The sequence below is a fragment of the Poecilia reticulata genome, chromosome 18, assembly GCF_904066995.2.
Source record: "Poecilia reticulata chromosome 18, P_reticulata-male-v2, whole genome shotgun sequence".
In the NCBI taxonomy this organism is placed as follows: domain Eukaryota; kingdom Metazoa; phylum Chordata; class Actinopteri; order Cyprinodontiformes; family Poeciliidae; genus Poecilia; species Poecilia reticulata.
Window position 1 is genome coordinate 21,248,169 of NC_088847.1, and position 22,574 is coordinate 21,270,742.

Genomic DNA, 22,574 nt, shown 5'->3' on the forward strand with positions numbered 1-22,574 from the left:
ACTTTCACAAATTAAGTATGTTTGAAATATACTAAAGTATACTTTTTTTCACCTGGGGATACTGAATAAAACTATTAAACTTAACATTTTGCTGAGTAAAATATCCATTTGGTTTCTACTATTCTATATGTTCGTGAAGCACACAGATCAATTAACCAATCACATGACATCATCTGATCATATGTATAAACCACAGCTGTCCACAGAATGAATGTCCTTCATTTCCACCCTCACCGTCACCATCTGCAGGACCAAAAACCAAAGAAAATCTGAAACAAAATGTTGAATCTGCACATGGATGAAATGAGACCATCAGCTTAAAACTTGGTGAGAAAGTGACAGTTGTTACAATGATTCAATATTGATTGAACAATAAAATGAGCATCATTCTCTGTAGCAATATGAAGTGAGGATGACCTTAACAAATAAGAATAATCTGTCCACAAGTACATGGGAGATGTTGGTTAATGTGGAGTCAGTCAGCAGAATCACACTGATAATCTCTCATTGTAGAGGGCAAATGTACCAGAAGAAAGGCAATGTATGGCGTTAGATGTTTTTTCATGAAAATCATTCTTTGCTTTGTCTTATTTAAAGAAAACACAAAGCACTTTTAAGCTTTTATGTAATGTGTGGTTGTGTTGGTACTCTGTCTTTCCACATTAACATAAATAATTTAGATGATTCACAGAAGGTTTTGGATGAAGTACTGGTCCAAAATTAAGGTTTGTAGCAGCAGCTTGACCCCCTGAATTTTGAGGAGAAACACTGAAGATGAACTGAGAAGCAACATTCACACAATCAAGCACTGAAGTGGAATAAATATGTTGTGGAGCCTCTTATGGCTGCACAGTGAAGGTCCCATAGGTTCAAGTCCTTTTCTGGAGACGGGTCCCTCTTGGAAAGATAAGCTTGTTAGATAATGACTTGTTACAGTTTAAAAATTTTCTTTTGAAGGGGTTTATGAATATTTGTAGTTGGGTCCAAATACAGACCAAACAGCAACCAGCTGATTGATGTAAGTCAGCACTCTGAGGTAGACGGAAAGGGACTTGCAACCAGTTGAGGTCTAAACCAAAGATTACAAACGTTTTCTGACTAATCATTGTAATTTTTCACAATCTCCATTGCATATAGATTAATTCTGTTTTACTTATGAATTGGTGTTTGTATGCCTTGTCTGTTTTTAACATTGTCTATTTCATGTTGTTTTGAATGTTTGAAATGGCTGGCTACAAAATAAACCCCTATTTGTGGGACAATGAAGGAACTTAACATGTTTGCACTGCTTGTCACTCTTTGTTTGGGATATTGTGTGCAGTGAGATGAACAGAGAAAGAAAATATAAACTTTTTCTGCTAATGGTAGAGGAGAACTTCACAGCAATGACACAGACAGACAGGCCTGTGTGCGGTAAAAGTCTATTTGACAAAGTCGTCCAGAACACGCAAGATTGTGGATGTCTCTACTATAATGACATGGTATCAACAAATATATTACTTTCTTCTTTTTATTTATAGAATATTATTTGACCATCTAACGTAGAAAAATCTGGTTACTAACAATGTTAAGGAAAAAATTTCAACGTATTACCGTAAATCTATTTTACAATACAATTTGTTGGATTATTGTTCCAACCGACCTCCAGGGGGCGACTTTGGACAATGACTCAGAAAACTGCAAAGAGAAATTTCTTTCTTTCTGTCTGCAAGTATTGTTTTCTTCTTTTTAGCCTGGCCCTCTGTCGTAACGCCGTAAACATTAGCTGCAGTTCTTTTAAAATATATCCCAACAACAGAGCTGGAAAGACCATGTCTTTTAAACCATGTAATTTACAAGAAAGTCTTGGAAAACGTGTTAATGAAAGTGAAAGTGTTTTTCAGCAGGCTAAAAAAGGGCGTCTGCACTGCAGACCTACAGCTCTGTTAGAAGAAGGAGGGGGACATTTGTTTTTTTTTTGTTTTTTTTTTTACCAAAAACAGTCAATGCTGAAGCAGCTCTTCGGCTACGGTAAACTATTTATGCTGTTTTGTTTGATTTTAAAAACTAAATAAGAGTGGGAAAAAAGCATTAACCTTCACTTGTTATGCTAACCTGTGATATTATCAGTGCTAAAAGACAGGAAACTAATTCGCACGAGTGACGCCCAACAGATTTACTCGAACTTCATTTTAAATGAGATGCCGATAAAATATAAGATACCAAACTAATGTTAATCAATGTGCTCCAGATGGTCAGTCACCGTCATTTACAGGGGTTAATCAGGTGAATTATTAAGAGCAAATTTTATTTACCCTAACCCGGCATTACTATAAATTCTTTGGTAGAAAAACAGTCATGTTCATCTTACTGGGTTATGGTATTGGAAAAGTACTTTCATCACTTGTCTGAGAAGACATAAACACAGCCAGAGAGGCACGATTTTAGCATCGTGCATACACCACCTGGAGAACCACTGAAGACTTCAGCGGTCTTCAGTGAGTCGGTTTTTTACCCGACCATGGGGCTGAGTGGTGAAAATCTGTACTGCGTGATGTAAAGCCATACTGTTTCAATCAAATGGGAGAATCCAACTGAGCGCTGTTTGACTGAACAAGGTCAGCAGTGAGATGCCTTCAGGCAAAACCATGCCTAATTAACAAACTTAAACAAAAATGTCAGTATTCACACAGCAACAAAGATAGAACATATTTAGACAGCTTATCATAAAAAAGTTGGGGTTGGTTGCACTCTAAATACAAGTGAGGCAGTTCACACACTGCCTCCCTCCAGGTTGAAGAGTTTCACTTCAACCCATTCCACCATTTTTGTAGTTTGATTGCAGAAATATGATTTTCTACTGGCACAGGAATTTATTCTTCCTAATTGATTGAAGAAATTCTTCAATCAATTAGGGATTGAAGAATTTCAATCCCTAATTTATGGCTACCATATGAATGGCTATCATTCATATGGTAGCCATAAATGTTGCTACTATATGAATGAACACATCTTACAAACAGGGCCTCCACATAGGTAAAGAGTTGGCTAAAAGTAGCACAAAAATATCACTGAATGCATTTGGATCATATAGTCCTTAATACAAAAATGCCAAATTGATTATATAATAAGACTATTCAAAACACGCTGTACGGGTTAGGTCCTTAAGTAGCTAATAACATAGCTACTCAAGATAAGTAGTTAAGTGCTAAGTAGGTATGTTTATGTTAGCAAGGACACAGCACTAACATAAGCAGAAGGCACGATGTTATTGCAATTAAAACAATAGATAGGTTGTCATAACACAATAAATCAATACATTTATGGCTAAAATAGTCATTTTTGATGTGTATGTCATTTCCATAGATGGAAGGAATGGATGCCTCAATCAGTCAAAGTCTTTCACTGAGTCTTTCTTCATAGAAGTGGAGATTACTGAAGTACTGGTCCTTGTAGTCCTTCATGCAAACAAAGAGAACATTCCATACTTTTGTTTGTACATTTCCAAGAAAAATAAAAGTCAACCAAGCAGTTCAAAGAGAATCTGATGCTGCAGGATCGTGTAATGACTTGTGTGAGTTAACATGCCCAACAATCGAATATTCTTATTTATCCACTTACAGCTTTGGCATCATTGAAGACTAAACCTAACCCTTGAACTAGAAAATTGATGTGAGAAATAAAATTGGCATATTTGCTAAATTGAAGACCTTGTAAACCATGACCTTGTTTAGAGTTCATCAACAAAATACTGGGACGTAATAGTTCAAAAGATGTAATAGCGAATAGTGAAAAAATGAAAAAAATTGACAAATAAGACTCAAACATAATCTAATCATATCTATGCTGAGATTAAACTAAACTTTTCTGCAATCCTGAAGACGCCAAGTACACAACAAAATGTAATTAAGTGTTAAATTATTTTTTTTTTTTTTACATTTTTTCTTTTTAATTTAGCAGGTAAAACATTATTAGTTTCAATTGTAGACTAATTTTTCTTGCATACGCAAAAATACCATCTGCAATGCTGAAGTTAAAAATTGTATTTAATTACAATTCACACCCATACGCATTAAAAACTTAATGTATGTTTATAATTCACAGAGACCGTCCTTCAGAGGCTTTTGGAGGATTTGGGCTTGGAGCAGTACTACAGAGAGAAGCTATCATTAAGCAACATACTTGTGATTGATGAGAAGACGATCACTGATGACCTGGGCAACAGTAAATCAAATATCCCAATATCTCAAAGAGAACAGAGAGCAATTTTGAGGATCTGTTTGAGAGCCCAAATAAGACAGAAACGTTTAACCCTCTTGATTTAATCACTGCTCTCTTTCTGTGTTCTGATGGTTTTGTTCAGCAAGAACTGGCTCTAAAAATGTCCATGTGTCAGTTCTCTGTTCCTCTGCTGCTTCCTAACTGTGATACACAGCAGTGCACCCTGATGCTGTGGGCCATGAGAGACATTGTTAAGAAGTACAGACCTTCAAGTCTTTCAGAATCAAAAGGCTTCATAGAAGAAAGAATAGTTCTTTCTGAACTTCCAATGATCTCATTTGTGAGACTGGGTGAGTGCTCTCTGTCCAAATCAGAGATCCTCAATAAACTTCTGAGTAACTCTGAGCAATACCATGACACCTTTGTTCACCGTGACATGGAGTGTGGAGACGTTCAGAGAAGAATATCCAATGGACTGACTGAAATGACCTGGTACCTTCCCTGTGGAAACAAAAACATGGACGTCTTCAGTGAACCAGTTGCTATAGCTAACCTTCGTGGAGACATTGCTTCATTTGAGACACAATTTTCATTTTTATGTCAAACATCTGCTGCATCTGCTGCAGTTTTTGTTTTCTTTGATCAGTTGGACTCCGAGTTCAACTTACTGATGAACAAAAACCACAAAACTCAAATCTTCTTGGTGGGAAACCAACAGAGCAAGAATCTTACTCCAGATAATCTGAAAAAACTAGCAAGCACTCTGGGCTTGATGAAGAACAACATCATTATAAAATCAAAACAGACAAATGATGCAGACTTTATCAAATCTTTGAAGAAAGTTGTGAGTGGTGTACTTGCAAACCCACCGTTAAAGATGTCAGTAGAGCAGATGGCTGATGTTGCACATGAATTGTGAATTTCAGTTGATGAAGATTCTCTGGAGTGTCAGGCTGGAAAAATAAAAGCAGATGCCATCACTGCAGAAATAAAAATCAGTTTCGTTTGCAAGGCCAGGTATGGAAGGAACTGACGTTTTTGGAAAAGGAAGAATTCCATCTCCAAAAAGTTGGTTCTGAAAATATTGAAAATTATAAGAGTAATCTTAAAAAGAAAAGAGAAGAACAGCGTGAAAAACAGAACTCTTATGCAATGTCAAGTGTAATGACATGCTTCATCAATGCAATATGTAAAACAGATAGAGAAAGGTGTTATTTTCTAAAATGGATGAAAATGAACCTTGACAACTTGTCTCGAACAAAACTTTCTGGCCTTAGGGAGCTTTACAAGGAAAAGTGCAGAGACTCTGAAAACAAACAAGAGATCAAAGAAATTGACCAACAACTTTCCAGCAGCTCACTGGGAGTTGAGCACTTCTTCCGTGAAATGGGTCAGATCTACGAAGCTTCTCTTTACCTTCCAGAAACAGATCCATCACGTCAACAACTGCAACATCTGCCCAAACTCTGTGCTCAGTTGTTGCTGGATGGATTTCCTCTTGAGCTTGTAGATGGAGATGCTTCCAACATTCCTCTCAGATGGGTGAGTGATGTTCTCTCTCAGCTCAATGACTTGGTGTCTCCAAAGAACAAGATCCTGGTCGTCACAGTTCTTGGAGTTCAGAGCACAGGGAAGTCCACTCTCCTTAACACCATGTTTGGAGTCCAGTTTGCAGTCAGCAGTGGTCGATGCACTGGAGGTGCCTTCATGCTGCTCATCAAAGTCAATGAAGACTTCAAGAAAGTTCTCAACTGTGACTTTATGGTGATCATCGACACTGAAGGCTTAAAGTCACCAGAGCTAGCACAGCTGGATAACAGCCATGAGCATGACAATGAGCTGGCAACACTTGTTGTTGGTCTAAGTGACATCACCATTATCAATATTGCCATGGAGAATTCAACAGAGATGAAAGACATCCTGCAGATAGTGGTGCATGCTTTCCTCAGGATGAAGGAGGTCGGCAAAAGCCTCAATGTCAGTTTGTTCACCAGAACGTTTCTGATGTTTCAGCCCATGAGAAGAACCTGAGAGACAGGAAGCTGCTGTTAGAACAGCTGGATGAGATGACCCAGGCAGCAGCTAGAATGGAGAAGAAAGAGAAGAACAAGAGCTTCACTGATGTAATGGAGTATAATCCAGACACAGGGAACTGGTACATTCCTGGACTCTGGAATGGAAACCCACCAATGGCTCCAGTCAATGCAGGATACAGTGAGGCTGTCTATGAACTCAAGAAAAACATCATCCAACAGCTGGGAAAGTGTGGGTCAACTTCTAATACCATCTTGGAGTTCAGAGAGTGGATGACCAGCCTGTGGAACGCAGTGAAACATGAAAACTTCATCTTCAGCTTCAGAAACAGCCTGGTGGCTGATGCTTACATGAGGCTCTGCACAGAGTACAACAAATGGGAGTGGGAGTTCAAAAAGGAAATGTATAGTTGGGTTACCAAAGCAGAGACAAGAATTTCTAATTTTGCTGCAACATCTGAAATGTTTAACATGAATGAATTCATCACTGAGTGGAAAAGTGAAGCAACCACAGAGCTGATCAAGTGGGAAACAACGATCCTTGACAATCTGAAGAAGTACTTTCAGCAGTTTGAAGGTCATGTTTATCTGGTTCAAGTACACAGGGAATTGAAATACCAACATCTTATTTTGTTTCTATCTTTTACTTTGTAATAAGCGCTTTAACGTTACTTCAGTTGCTCAGCGCTACTCCATATCTAGCCGCTAGGGGGCATCAGTCAAGTTGGTGGTATAGAGTAGTAGTACTTTTTTTCTGCACGGAGAAGTAGAACAAACCTTCCTGTTGAATGCTAGTAGAAACTCAACGTTTTGTGCTACAGAATCGCACATTGAAAGGACAACGATCATATTTTAACCTCAGACCGTCCAACGTTACCGAGAAGCAACTATGAAGTTATTTTGAAGAAAAATGTCTGTGTGGTTTTTTTCGAGCTGGTTGCATTCAAGTGTTCTTGGCGGCGAAAGTGAATCAGAACCCAGAGGACAAGAGGCCAAAGACAGGATTTACCAGGTAAAAGAAAATAAATTAAAAAAAACAATAAAGTTGAAGCACTTTAATATATGGATTAAAACTTTAGCTTTGTTAAAGGTCCCATATCCTAAGAACTGACATAAAAGTCCACAAAAACTCTTAAATAAAATCCAACAAAACTGAGATAAGTCTGTTTGTTTTCTTCTTTTTAACGTCTGAAACTGAACAACAGCAGTTAAATCAAGGAGAACAAGGAAAAACTTCTGATTTATTAACTACTTAAGCCATGTTTTGATGCCCAAAAGCATATATTTTATAATGCTGGCTAGGGTTAGCCTGGAAAACAATGAGTCTGTCTGCGGTGTTTTTCAAAGAGAAATAATAAAGTAAACTAGAAAATTCCTGCAGAAATTTTAAAGGGGCATGCCAAAGTGTGCCCGTCGGCTTTGACGCAGCGCTATGATGTTAAAAATTAGCATTAATGCTAAAGAAAGCTGCAACGTAGTCAATAACCTTTGGAGCGGCAGAAGCATGATTAATAAACTGTAGTTGTACCATTCATTATGTTAGAATTGATGCGTAAGCTAAAATTAGCCAATATGCTAATGTTAGCTTAAATGCTGGCAGTAGCATGTGGAGCAACACGACCATGTTGTTTTAATTTTACTACTCTATTCAGTATACTAAACATGTCTAATTAATGAGAAAATTAGGTAAAAGCTAACTTTAGGTAAAAGTGCTAGTGCACTAGTCATAGACAGTGAAATGCTAACTTTTGTACAAATGCTAATGAACTGCCTTGCTGAGCATCACCGCTCTTTTCCTACGAATCCTCTTCTGCTCTCTCTGTCAGGTTTGTGATCTGTAGCATCACCCAGGCGCCGCGTCTGTGCCGCTGGTTCCTTAAAGGAGCAGCGACGTTATTTTCTGTCCACAGACTTTTAATCAACTATTTATTCTTATTTATGTCAGATTTTAACATGGGGGGACATATGTGTAATGGTTATAGTCTTGAATCAGTAGTATAATGCTGAAAACACAAGCAGTTGTAAATACCAGTAAACCCTACAGTGCAGTCCTGGGGAGCTGCAGTTCCAGACACTGTTCTGTTGCTATGGTAATTAATCCCCTGCAGCTGTGAGAGCCAAAGAGCGGGAAAATCCTCTTCAGACACAGTTTCTATACTTGGGAGACACCAGGCGTCAGTCTGAAGGACCCTGACAAAAAGCATAAGCCCTAGCAAATTTTTGTAAACATTGTACATGAGCAGGCATGTGTATCTATGTTATGACCAACTTTCAGACCAATAGGGCGATATTTATGCCTGTGAGGGGGATTTAAAAAGGGTTTTTGAGTCAGCCATAAACAGTCCTGTGTGTGTGTTTCATAGAGAAAGATTACTGATTCTGTGAGACACAAAATCTCAAATTTTTTCGTTTTATTAATTTATGTAATCATTTTAACTCCAATCCCCAATAAAAATAATAGCTCCCTTCTCGGCATCGAGCCGCACGATTTGATACCACTTTTGTGGGTGGGCACGCAGCGGTACGAGCCGCATTAACGGTAATGGAAGAAAATAAATAAAGAGACATTCTATCAGGTGTAGAACAATATGTGACTGCCATGCAATGGATGGAGGCAGTACTGTCTTGCTTCGCGAGTCAGTACTGCTCTCCTTATGCATTGCTATGGCATGCCCCTAATAACAAAGCTTAGCTGGTGTGGTCTGACTGTTGATTAGATTAATTTAACTTTGCCTCAATTCCTAGGTTGTGGCTTGTTTTTAATACACTTGTATATGAACAGCTGAATAGCAACCTAAAATTATTTTTGAACTGGTTTAAAATCATTTCTCTTTTTGGATTATACAGAAGGATATGTATGGAGAGCCATTTCAGCCAAAATTAAATAAATAAATAAATGGGTGAAATAAATAAAAAAATGAGTAAAATAAATAAAAAAAAATTTAAATAAATGATTTAGCTTTTTTATTAACCCAATTTTTCATTTATTTATTTTTCATATTATCAATTTCTCTTTTTCATTTATCTATTTTTCCATTTGTCCCTTTATCTATTTACCCATTTTTCATTAATCTATTTTTCATTTAACCACTTTTCAATTTCCCTTTTTCATTAACTCAATTTTTTCATTTATTTATTTTTCAGATAATCAATTTCTCAATTTTGCAAAAAATTGGGTTAATGAAAAAGCTAAGTTATTTATTTAACACATTTTTTTATTTATTTCACTAATTTTTTTCATTTTTTAAATTTATTTTACTCATTTTTTATGTATTTCACTCATTTATTTATTTAATTTTGGCTGAAACGCCTCTCCATAGGATAGGAAGATTATGACTTTTGTCCTGCTGTTGGAAGAGGACGTTCACAGTCTAAGCTAATTAGTTAGCAGGTGAAGTTGAATATTATCAGATGAAGAGTGAATTTTATAAGTGTCTGTTGTAATAAAATCTAAATAGATAATATGATATTCATTTTAAGCCATATAACCCAACCTTAACTGGAGCTTTTTAAATGATGCAGGCAAAGACAACATGCTCCATTCTGTTTTCCATTCTCCATTCTGTTTTCATCCACCATGCACTAATGCTTGCCTGTACAAAAAATAAATTATTATATAAATTTGGGCTACATATCCATAAATAGTCCAAACTATCGAGTCCTAAGTCCTTTATAGATTTTTTATTTTTTTTATCTAGCTACAATTTCTCATCTGTTCTGCTTTGTGTCATGTGATCATTTTTAGGTCAAATTTCTGCCTGAAGACACTCAGAAAATTGACCTTATCAGCCCATGGAACATAACACAGTGTCCCACTGCCTCTCAATCCCTTTCAATCTGTAGTTAAGTTTCATTTTCTCTCAGCCCAGCCACATTCATTTATTGGTAAACCAGTGATCATGACTCCACCCACCTTGATAAAAGAAGCAGCTGAAGCATCACTCCTGTATTTGCAAGAGAATTTGGTTCTCTGCTTCACCTTGTTTCTGTAGTTTCCATTAAAAGAAGGAAGTCTTTAACAGGTAAGTCGCTGTTCCTTTATATGAACACAGCTTCATTTTCATCAAACTACAGCTCAGTGTACCTCATGGTGTACAATCCTAATTGCATGTTTTCTTTTTACTGCTATTTCCCTAGAAGTAGGAGCGTTCTGTAAGTGGTGTGAGGTGTTGTTGAATGTTTCTACAACAATGGCAAACTTGGAGGAGGAAGAGGTAAGCAAGAATAAGAACTGAGCAATGATGTGAGCTCAATGGTGTTTATATGATTTTATGTGGTATTTTTCTGTAACACCAGTGGTTTTTGTGGTCATTTTAAGTGAAGGAATAATTTTGATTGCAACTCCTAGTTTGTAATTTCCTAAAATAAACAGTTGGGTACTGTAAACTTGAACCATATGACCACAGAAATATGTGTGTCAGAGTCTGTTCACTCATTAACTAAAGCAAACAATAAAACTATGATGGAGCCTTTCAGGACATTTACCTTTGAAGTAAAAGAATGACAGAGGGAGTTAGTCATTTAAGATGAAAGATGTAAATTTAAGAACCAATTCAGGCCAGAAAAATGCATCTAACTGCAAAAAATACATTGTGGCCCTTGATGTACTTGATTATTTCAGTGATTTTTTTAAGCTTTGTCCACTCAGATACAGAAAATCTGGAAAATATGATTTGGATGCAAATCCCTTTTTTATGTATGTAAATGTCTTAATCCAAACCATAATTTGACTATGGAAGCCTTGAAGTTATCCTGTTTTACTATGCATACATTGATTGTAGCTCAACACTGTGTTCAGCCACACTTCTTGGGTTGAGGAGTTAAGTTTTGTTTTCCCACAGGAAATGAAACACATTTCCTGTGTTTCATTTCACAGGAAATGAAACTGTGTCACTGCATCATAAGAAGGAGGGGCTGGGTTCATGTTTGACGAGAGAGTCTACAGTTGTGTATCTAGCAAGTTAATACCTAACTATTTTCTCATTTAAATTGCAGTTCTTTGATGCACCAGGTGCCTTTACTGAACCAGAGGGAGGCTCCACTGTGTCACTGCAGACTGATGGTATGTTTATATTTGTTGTAAAACTGTTGCCTTCAAGTGACAGTTGCAAAAATACTAATTTTTGCAAAAATACTCATTTGCAAAAATGAGTATTTTTGCAATACTCATAAATCACAAATATGTCCTTTCTTTTCTGCCAGATGCTTCTCCACCTGTAGCTATTCACTGTGTTGGGACCAACATCGTTTCTTTTGGTTTAGCACCAGTTGTTTCTCCAGTTAGGTATAAATTTCTAATAGATTACACCAGTGACACACACTCAGGGACCATGGAGACCAGAGACTGCAGCACTGTTGATGTTGTGGGACTCAACCCTGGGACAGAGTACACCTTCAACATCACAAGGATTGCAGAAAAAGAGGAAATAGCTACTCTGTCTGTAATTACAGGTATGTTTGAGTTGGAAATGAGTTGGGACACAGTGAAGAATGGTTCCTGTGTATGGAAATGAATGAGATTACTACAGTCAAAGCAGAAGAAAGTAAAGCAGAAGAAAGTATCTCTAAATATTGTGCTTTTTTAAAACCAATTTTATAAAAGTATAAAATGCATATTTCTTGTAAAATTTTCTTATGTTTCTTATGTTTGTTCAACAGAGGCTGTTCCTCCCATGGCTATACAAGTCTCAGGTGTCAGCAATGAGTCGCTCTCTCTCCAGTGGGAAAAACCCTCTGGAGAAGTGGAGTCTTTCATTGTTGCCTGCTGCAGTGATGGTGAACTTGTGCAAGAGTTAGAAACAGAGACAAACAGTGTGACGTTCAACAACCTGAGGCCTGGGGTTAGTTACTCCCTCCATGTTTCAACACAACTAAGGAATGGAACAATCAGCAAGTCAGCTGTTATAGCTGCCAAAACAAGTGAGTAAAAGCAATGTAATTGTAAATAATCCTAGATTAATACAGACATGTGAACCTTTGCTATGATATACAATAACCTTTACTCGTTGTCACACTAAATAAAAGAGTAGTATTTCTGACTACCGATTTCATGCTACAAAAACTAATAACAAGGCACGTTATGGTAATTTTAATGTGATGATCCAAAACAAAGAAGTCATTGTGAATTACAATGAAGTGACGATGAGAAGCCACATTTTTGTCTTTGTTTTTGACGATAACAACTGCATCTTTAGGGCATACCTCTACCAGCTTTATATCATCTAAAGATTTGCACAAAAAGCTAAGCTCGGTTAGATTGAATAGATATCATCTGTGATCATCAATTTTCAGATCAGATTTTTTATTTTTTATTTATTTTTTGTAGTTTTTACAACTCTATAGTTGTGTATTCAAATATCCTCAATCATGTATTCCAGTATCATATAATTGCACAGTAATATTATTACACTTTCTATCCACTTAACAACTTTTAATACAAGAAAACTCAGTTGGCCACTGGTGGACTGCCCTGGTGCCACAACTAGGAAGCAGTCTTCACTGGCTTAGCAGGGTTTTTGAAAAAAAAAAAAACAGCAGACAGAATAACTTACATTTCCATAAAAACAATATTTACATGTTTGCAGTTAACTTTAACAACTTCAGTTTAAAGCTAACCAACAACATAAATCCAAATGTATTCCAAAGCATCTCTCCTCCCTCTCAGTCAGTAGCCTCTTTTCCATTACAAATGTGCACAAATCTTTGTCTATACATAGACTAGTTGCATATGGCATATGTATATATATACAGCTGTATATGTATATGTACAACTATAGCTGCACATGTACAGCTAATGATGAACCCCCCCCCCCCTCCACAATTTAACAATTGTGGTGTTTTCATTAATTTAAAATCACATGTGAATAAGTTTGTTCAGACAATAAGTCATTAAAAACCATGACAGCGACTGATGTAAACGACTACATTAAATATATTCATAATTCAACCATGACGCCAGCACTCACCATCTTCATGCACCAGAAGAGACAAGCAACAAGTCCCTTACTTGGAAGTAGCTATGTCTGCGCCATTTTGGGAAAATTGTAGCTGACTATTTTACAGAAGAGCAATGAACTCAACATGTTCTTGTCAGGAAGCTCATGACCTGTGCTGACAAGGACCTATTGTTATCAATCAGACTCAGTGGGAAAATCCACACTGGCTGTGATTCCATTAACCATAGAACTGTGTAACTTGAAATTATGAAAATAAATCAACAGGTCTTTAGCTTTCCCCAAATACAAACAAAAACACATTTATGAATTAAGTTCATTCACTGTGTTGATGCATTTTGACAAGCTTTTTTCGTCACAATACGCAAACTTCCCCATCCACTCATAGAGCATTTAAGTTCCACAAGACATTGCTTATTTGCTGCCACACACCTGTGCAGTGTGAAGAAAAGTGGGAGATGCGTTACATACTGGCTTCTGCAGGCTGTGAAGTACGAGGTGATCGGTTTTGTGATTGGCAACAAGAGCCAGTGTTTGCCTATCACCGATCATACTCTTTTTCACAGAAATCGGCTGATCGATCAGCACACCACTAGTAAGGGCAGTTTATTATTTGACTGATGTGTTCTAGAAAGTGAATTGTCATGAAGTAGGTTCTGGAGATAAGCTGTGGCTAAGTCATTTATAGCTTTTTAAATCAATCCACGAAGAAACTAGAAACCAACGCAGCAAAACCAAGAGAACCTGGGTTATGTGCTCATGTTTGCGGGTTCTACTTAAGAGTCTAGGTGCGGTGTTTTGAATCATTTGAAGACACTGTGATGATAAAGCTTGATTTCACAACAGCTCACCTGCTTATTCAAATTCAACTGTCAAAAATTATATTGAGATTCCTCATAGAAGAATAATAAAGGGATAGGGAATGGATAATTTTATCAGGTTTCCTAATAAGATTATTTTGTCCAAACTTTATAACTTGAGTTTTATTTTGATTGATTTTGACAAGTGAAGAAAATGTTGGTCCTTCCATAATATAACTACTGTTAAACAATTTGTTCAACACTAGGAAATCATCCTTATCATACAATTCCTTTAGGGACATGTATATTTGTAGGTTGTCTACAAAGCAGTGAAAAGAGACGTTAGAGTTCTAAACAATGTGTCCAAGAGGCAACAATTACAATGTTAGCAAAATAGGGCTTAAGATTGAATCCCGAGGGACTCAATCAGGGGAGCTGTCAGAGAAGATTTTCTGTTCATTTCAGTCTTTGCTTTTCTGTCTTTCAAACATGACAAGAACAAATCAATAACTGTACCATTAAGACCAACCGAGTGCTACAATCAAAATAAATGATTTTGTGGTCTCTTGTAGTGAACACTGCACTTAAGTATAACAACAATTAGACCGCAATGTTTTCTGAATCAACTGTTAGAATGAGATTGTTGAAAACTCTCTTTGTGGTTATAATGTGACAAAATATGTAAAATTTCAGAGGATAAATTAAGATTATTTTCTATAACTACAGATTATACACAGCTCTATTACGATGTCACCAGGTGACTCCGAACCTGGTGACATCATCCAAGAACTGAACAGATGCTTAGAACAAATTAATGTGTGAATGTGCCATATCTTTGTACAGCTGAACAGAAACAAAACTAAAGTTATTATCTTTTGAACTAAATAGATAATAACTATTATCTGAAATGACTTGTCCCAAGTCTGTCATTTAAGCTATGGGAAATGACAGACTTATGAGACAGCCCCATCGCATCCATGTTGTCCTACAATGATATTTGCCTTGCTCTCTGCCAGCGTCAAAGTGGAATTGCAGGAGGTTTAAGACACTGCTTATCTAACTAACCGGTCTCCTCAATATTCTTAACATTTTGTCATGCTAGGCACTCTCATAAGACCCAAGATGCTTTGTGAATCTGACAAAAATTCCAAAAAAATTTATTGAAACACAATAGGCCTTAGAGAGAAGAAATACTATTTGTGGAGTTGTTATTTTACAAAGGAGCTTTTGGCATTACTCTCAGGTCATCCTGACATGCCACCCCCTTTCTTGCATGCAAGTATTCCTAGACAGGAGTCCATGACTTGGACATAATGCTGTTTGGACAGATAAGAACAACAACCCTTAATTGTTATGAAGCTTCGGCGCAAATTCAATCTGGAAGACTCTTTAGCCTCAACTTGCCTTATCAATCAGCGCCTCCCTCTCTTCACCCTGGACCTATCAGCGTTGGATCAAGCCTCGCTTCGGCCAATCATTGTTTGAGCTCCAGTTGAAAAGGACCTCCTGGCCACGGCCTCCTCCGCTTACCAGCTGTGATCAACCCACCTCCGCCCCATCTCTACCTTATGCTCCTGGCTCTCAGGCCACATCCTTCTTCGACCGCCGCCACCAGTACAGGTCTCAGGGGGATTACATTCCTATGCAGCATCAGGAATATTTATCGAGCTTATCAAAGTTCCAGCTCGACATCCCCGGCCGGGACCTGAACGCCAAAGGACTTTAATGTTTATTTGTCATTAAACTTTCTGAGTCTCTCCAGATTGAAATTCAGCATATCTGAAACGGAGCAGATATTGATATCCAGGAAATCCCAAATTATTTCTAGTAAATCCCAATACACATTCACTTTAAGTGATGCCAGAAATTCCTTCATAAATTAAGGGTAATAATGCCATTGTTCGAAACTTTCCAGCACACACAAGCAGAGATGAGACTCTATAAAAAAGTGACGTCAGAGGAAGAAGTCGAGATATTTTGGATTTTGTAATGATGTGACTGAGAAGATATAGTTTCCATAGATGTGCGATAAATCTCTCACCCGTCAGCCTAAACAGCAAAGAACCGAGTCCTGTGTGCGTTTTCTTTTACTTAGATATTTCAAGAGTTAGCCACCTTTTTAATCCTTTAATGTAGGTTGAAAATGTTATGTGACATACAACGTAATGTCCCATGGTGTTATGACATTGTTAAAACACTTAAAATGTTTATATTTATGGACTTACAGAAAAAAACTTAACAAGAATTGATGTCAAAAGACAGGAATTATTTTGGATTTATGGTTAGTAACTAAAGTAAACTAACTGACTTTATTTTGAACAGGAACTCATCTGGAGGTGCTTTTGGTAGATCTTGGGTTGGAGCAGTTCATCAGGCAGAAGCTGTCACTCAGCAAGACACTGAAGATCAATGAGAAGACCATTCACGATGAGCCTCCAAAGTGTAAATCAGATCTTCCATGGTATCTTCTCAAGAAAGTGATGATGGTGAATGTAACAGCTAGAAAGATAAAATGCACATCAGCTTCTGAGTCTAACTGTGAAAATGAAAAAGAAACTGATGACTTTGATTTTGATCTACTTGGCAATCCAAGTGTGGATGATTCACTTAACCCTCTTGATTTAATCACTGCTCTCTTTCTGTGTTCTGATGGTTTTGTTCATCAAGAATTAGCTCTAAAAATGTCCATGTGTCAGTTCTCTGTTCCTCTGCTGCTTCCTAACTGTGATACACAGCAGTGCACCCTCATGCTGTGGGCCATGAGAGACATTGTTAAGAAGTACAGACCTCCAGATCTTTCAGAAACAAAAGGTTTCATAGAAGAAAGAATAGTTCTTTCTGAACTTCCAATGATCTCATTTGTGAGACTGGGTGAGTGCTCTCTGTCCAAATCAGAGATCCTCAATAAACTTCTGAGTAACTCTCAGCAATACCATGACATCTTTGTTCACCACAACATGGAGTGTGGAGACATTCAGAGAAGAATATCCAATGGACTGACTGAAATGACCTGGTACCTTCCCTGTGGAAACAAAAACATGGACATCTTCAGTGAACCAGTTGCTATAGCTAACCTTCGTGGAGACATTGCTTCATTTGAGACACAATTTTCATTTTTATGTCAAACATCTGCTGCAGTTTTTGTTTTCTTTGACCAACTAGAGTCTGAGTGTAAACTGCTAACTAACAAAAACCACAAAGCTCAGATCTTTTTGGTGGGAAACCAGCAAAGCAAGAACTTTAGAGTTGATTCTGTTAAAAATTGTCAACAAGTCTGGCCTTGACTAAAAACAGCATTCTAATAAAGACAAAACAGACAAATGATGCAGACTTCGTCAAACTACTGAGAACTAGAGTTGGAGATGTAATTAATACACAGAGAAAAATGTCAGTAGAGCAGATGGCTGATGTTGCACATGAACTGGGAATCATAGTTGATGAAGATTCTCCAGAGTGTCAGGATGGAAAGATGAAAACAGATGCCATCACTGCAGAGATTCAAGACACACTGAAATTCAAAGAAGATCAACTTCCTTTGCAAGGTCAAATATGGAAGGAACTGACTTGTTTGGAAAAGGAAGAATTTCGTCTTCGTAAAAATGATTCTGAAAACATAGAAAATTACAAATGTACACTTCGAGAAAAAATATGTAAACTGCGGATAAAGCAGAATGAAAATTCTATGTCCAAAGCAATGACTTATTTCATTCATGCAATATCCAGTCAGGAAACAGAAAGGCGCTACTTTCTGAAATGGATGAGAATAAATCTTGATAACCAGTCTCGAATAAAACTGTCTAACCTGAGGGAAATGTACAAAAGAAGAGCAGGGAATCCGAGAACAAACAGGAAATCAAAGAAATTGACCAACAACTTTCCAGCAGCTCACTGGGAGTTGAGCACTTCTTCCGTGAAATGGGTCAGATCTACGAAGCTTCTCTTTACCTTCCAGAAACAGATCTATCTCGTCAACAACTGCAACATCTGCCCAAATTCTGTGCTCAGTTGTTGCTGGATGGATTTCCTCTTGAGCTTGTAGATGGAGATGCTTCCAACATTCCTCTCAGTTGGGTGAGTGATGTTCTCTCTCAGCTCAATGACTTGGTGTCTCCAAAGAACAAGATCCTGGTCGTCACAGTTCTTGGAGTTCAGAGCACAGGGAAGTCCACTCTCCTTAACACCATGTTTGGAGTCCAGTTTGCAGTCAGCAGTGGTCGATGCACTAGAGGTGCCTTCATGCTGCTCATCAAAGTCAATGAAGACTTCAAGAAAGTTCTCAACTGTGACTTCATGGTGATCATCGACACTGAAGGCTTAAAGTCACCAGAGCTAGCACAGCTGGATAACAGCTATGAGCATGACAATGAGTTGGCAACACTTGTTGTTGGTCTGAGTGACATCACCATTATCAATATTGCAATGGAGAATTCAACAGAGATGAAAGACATCCTGCAGATAGTGGTGCATGCTTTCCTCAGGATGAAGGAGGTCGGCAAAAAGCCTCAATGTCAGTTTGTTCACCAGAACGTTTCTGATGTTTCAGCCCATGAGAAGAACCTGAGAGACAGGAAGCTGCTGTTAGAACAGCTGAATGAGATGACCCAGGCAGCAGCTAAGATGGAGAAGAAAGAGAAGAACAAGAGCTTCACTGATGTGATGGAGTATAATCCAGACACTGGGAACTGCTACATCCCTGGACTCTGGAATGGAAACCCACCAATGGCTCCAGTCAATGCAGGATACAGTGAGGCTGTCTATGAACTCAAGAAAAACATCATCCAACAGCTGGGAAAGTGTGGGTCAACTTCTAATAACATCTTGGAGTTCAGAGAGTGGATGACCAGCCTGTGGAACGCAGTGAAACATGAAAACTTCATCTTCAGCTTCAGAAACAGCCTGGTGGCTGATGCTTACATGAGGCTCTGCACAGAGTACAACCAATGGGAGTGGGAGTTCAAAAAGGAAATGTACAGCTGGGTCACCAATGCAGAGACAAGAATTTCCAATTTTGGTACAGTTGCTGCAAAATCAGAAATATCTGATATGAATGAATTCATCATTGAGTTGAAAACTGAAGCAACCACAGAGCTGACCAAGTGGGAGACAAAGATCCTTGACAATCTGAAGAAATACTTTGAGCAGCCAGAAGGTCATGTTTATCTGGTTGAAGGATACAGAGAGGAATTCTCCAACAGCATAAAGAGTCTTAGACGACAAACTGAAAGATCAGTGATCAACCAGATCACAGCAGCAGCTGATATTAAAGAGGGATTGAAAGAACTCAGCAAAATCAAAGCAACTTACACAGAAAAAATTGAGAAAGCAGTTTGTGCTTTAATTGATGAATGTCGTAAGAAAAAAGTTAAAATGACTGACAGAGAGCTTGATGAAAGTTTTAACAAGATGTGGGCTGAAACGCTGAACAGCTTGTCTTTCTCTAAACAGCAGACTTCAAATATCTTCACCAGTGTTTCCCATCAGTTGCGAACAAATCTTTCACCCAAGGGAAGCCATGCATGTGAACTGCTCAGTAAAAAAAATATCAAAGACTGTGGACTGGAGCCTTTTACATACAAAACCAAAGGATGGAAAGACAACTTAAGAGGATGGTTTACAACTCATAAAAAGGAAAGACAAGAAATGGCTGACAGCATCATATCTGCTTGCAATGACTCTATTAGTGATAAAATCAAGAGAAAAACTAATTATCATGATACTTACATCCAAGAGATTCTTTACATCATCGATGAGAGACTGAGAAATGCTAAAATCAACAGAGACATTGAGTTTGAAGTGTCTCTGAAACAACACGTCTGTGGATCTGCAGCCAGAAAGTTTCAGAAAATGCACGAAGATTTCATCCAAGAAAATGATCCTTACAAATGTCTGCAGAAAAACCAAAGAAAGTTTTGTGCGGATTTCAAAGATGTGTTTCAAGAAAGAGACCAATGCCAAAAGAAAGCTCAAGAATTCACAAACCAAAGTCTGAAACCTGCTGTGGAAGACTTTGTCTATCGTTCTCTTGGTCTTGATATTGTTGATAAAATGAAGAGTAGACAAGAGTTCAGCACACGAATGTCCTTCCAGTTTGAAATTTTATTGAATTTGATTTCAAAAAGTGACTTCAACACCTTTAAGAGCTACATTTGCTCATATGAAAATTATGTCAAATCCTGGATATCTGGTAGAATAAAGGAGGCATTCTCATCTGGGTCTACAGTTTGTGAGTTTGAGGACAGACATCTTAAGTCCTGCATCAACCTCATAAATGCTGCAATTAAAAAGGGAAAAGTAGAAAACACTGACAGTCTGAGGACATTTGTTGAAAATATCTGCAAAGAACTTGGTGATAAACTAGTAATTTCCCAGGATGCTCTTGATGTCTTCATGGTTCTGAACAATGCTGACCAGAAACAGTTTGGTCACTGGCTCAGCATGTGTGTGGAGGAAATGACAGAACCTCTTAGAGAAAAGTTCAACAACACAGAGTTTGACATAAAACACTCACAGCTCCACATGAAACCAGAAAATGAGCTTTTCATCTCAGTGATTGGTTGTGGCAAACAGTGTCCATTCTGCAAAATATCCTGCGATGCAGGTGGAGAAAACCACACTGAACACTTTGCTTCTCTGCATCGACCAGAGGGTTTAGGTCGGTTCAGGTGGGATAAGTCAAGAAAACTCGTAACTGATATCTGCTCTTCTGCTGTTATCAGTGACCTATGTTTTTGCTGCAGAGCCACAAAGGGTGAATACCATCCTTACAAAGAATATAGGGAGATTTACCCAGACTGGAATATTCCTCCAGATGTGAGCCTTGAGGCGTCAGATTATTGGAAATATGTGATGGCCACATACAACAAGGAATTTGCTGAAGCATATAAAGCAAAGCCTGCTGACATTCCTGATGCTTGGAAGAAAATCACAAAAGAACAAGCAGAGGAAAGTCTGAAGAAATCATTCAACATCAAATGAAATTAGAACTCATTTTTAGTTATAAGAACAAAGTTAGTTCCTACCCTTAGAGTATTTTGTTCTTTTTTTGACTTTTTTTGAAAGCCCCTCTATTTTACACATTGACCTCATCCCTTCCACTGAAGGCAAAATAAGTGGCTTCCAATGTTTTATCATTGGTCATTTATAATTTTATCATTCTATTCAATTATGAACTGTTTTCAAATGATCTTGTGTGAACATATTTACACTCGTCAAAAATGAGTATGGATGTGCTACTAACATTAGATATTTGGAGAGTTTTTATATAAACTAATTGTTCATTGTTAACTCAATGCAATCAACTGTCCACTGCCATTACATCATTCAGTGCATTGATTGCTGCAAAGTCAATCACTGGATATATTTTGCTGAGTTTCCTTAGACCAGTGGTTCTTAACCTTTTTTGAGGTACCGAACCCACCAGTTTCATATGCGCACTCACTGAACCCTTCTGTAGTGATAAATAAAATATGATTCTGTTCCCCCAAATTCAAGACATTGGGGTGACCCAACTAGACTCTAGAGTCTAGTTGGGTCACCCATGATCACTAAGTCTTCTTAAAAGGTAGAGTCTCTGAGAACAGTTCTTCAAATATATTCAGTGTTTTCAGCAAAGTTGAGCTGACTGTCCAGGAACGACCCAAGGCATTTAAAATTTTGCCCCAGTTTCAACAGGTTGGCCATCGAGAGAAACCGTAACCACTTTAAGGTCTTGTTTAGATCATTTAATTACCTCTACATTCTTAAGAGAATGAAAAATTAATAATAAATAATAAAGACTTTGCGATATTCTGATTTAGTAATGTAATTATATTAGTTGTGTTACCACCCCCACGCCACTAGAGGCAGTACCAACCCCGAAAAGATGCGACTAAGGAGCAGATTTAGAAGTTCACCGAAAGCTACAGAATGTGGTAAAAACTGTGAGCTTTGCTGAAGTAAATAAAGACACAAGTTTAAATCCATGCTGAGAGAGGAGCTCCTTCAATCAGGGCTCCTCCGCAGCTCTGATTGGCTAATCAATGTAACGTGATCCTCTGATTGGCTAAGCAATGTAACGTGATCCTCTGCAGCAAGTGATGGCAAAGCGGGGCGTCATCACGACTTTACACAAGTGTGTCTTTACCTCCGCGGCAGAGGCTCCGCCGAACCCCTGAGACCGACTCATCGAACCCAGGTTAAGAACCACTGCCTTAAACAGAAATCATTTCACCAAATGAAATGCCAAACTGAATGTAGCTTTACTGATTAACTTGAGTCAAATTATAATGTATTTAATTTTAATTCTGTCCATATGATGTGAATGAACTGAGCGTTTCCATATATTCAATGCATCTGCTTTGTATTCAAAAGTACCTTGAGATTACTATTGTTCTACCTCTAATTAGCTCTGAAACAATAAACTTAGTTGAATTAAGATTGATGTCAAATTATTTTTATTTTAACTATTTTTGTTGTATGGGTGCAGGAATGTTATGAAATAAATGTTATATACATTTCCTTTGTGTGACTGATATACTTAATGTCATTTTTTTATGACATAGATCATTTCCATATGTAGTATTTTGTTTGCATAAAAATATAATTTTGTA

At 37.7% G+C, this 22,574-nt stretch overlaps 1 protein-coding gene and 3 pseudogenes across 4 annotated transcripts in view; all 4 read left to right on the plus strand.

Moving 5' to 3' along the window:
* LOC145548515 (up-regulator of cell proliferation-like) overlaps nucleotides 1-22,574 on the plus strand; it is a 42,162-nt gene that overhangs the window by 6,655 nt on the left and 12,933 nt on the right. The window contains exon 1 of one of the 3 annotated variants that reach the window (XM_081599025.1): nucleotides 1,726-2,010. The exons of 1 other annotated variant lie outside the window; for it this stretch is intronic. The gene's annotated coding sequence lies outside the window, so the exon portion shown is untranslated. Of the gene's footprint in view, nucleotides 1-1,725; nucleotides 2,011-22,574 lie in introns of those variants that run through there. One more of the 3 variants, XM_081599021.1, reaches the window with a different exon arrangement.
* LOC103480631 (up-regulator of cell proliferation-like) lies at nucleotides 2,501-5,167 on the plus strand (annotated as a pseudogene).
* LOC145548516 (interferon-induced very large GTPase 1-like) lies at nucleotides 5,229-6,913 on the plus strand (annotated as a pseudogene).
* LOC145548514 (interferon-induced very large GTPase 1-like) lies at nucleotides 10,050-22,441 on the plus strand (annotated as a pseudogene). The gene is made up of 5 exons (XR_014084519.1): nucleotides 10,050-10,447; nucleotides 11,229-11,295; nucleotides 11,436-11,684; nucleotides 11,892-12,152; nucleotides 16,309-22,441. The product of XR_014084519.1 is annotated as an interferon-induced very large GTPase 1-like (transcript).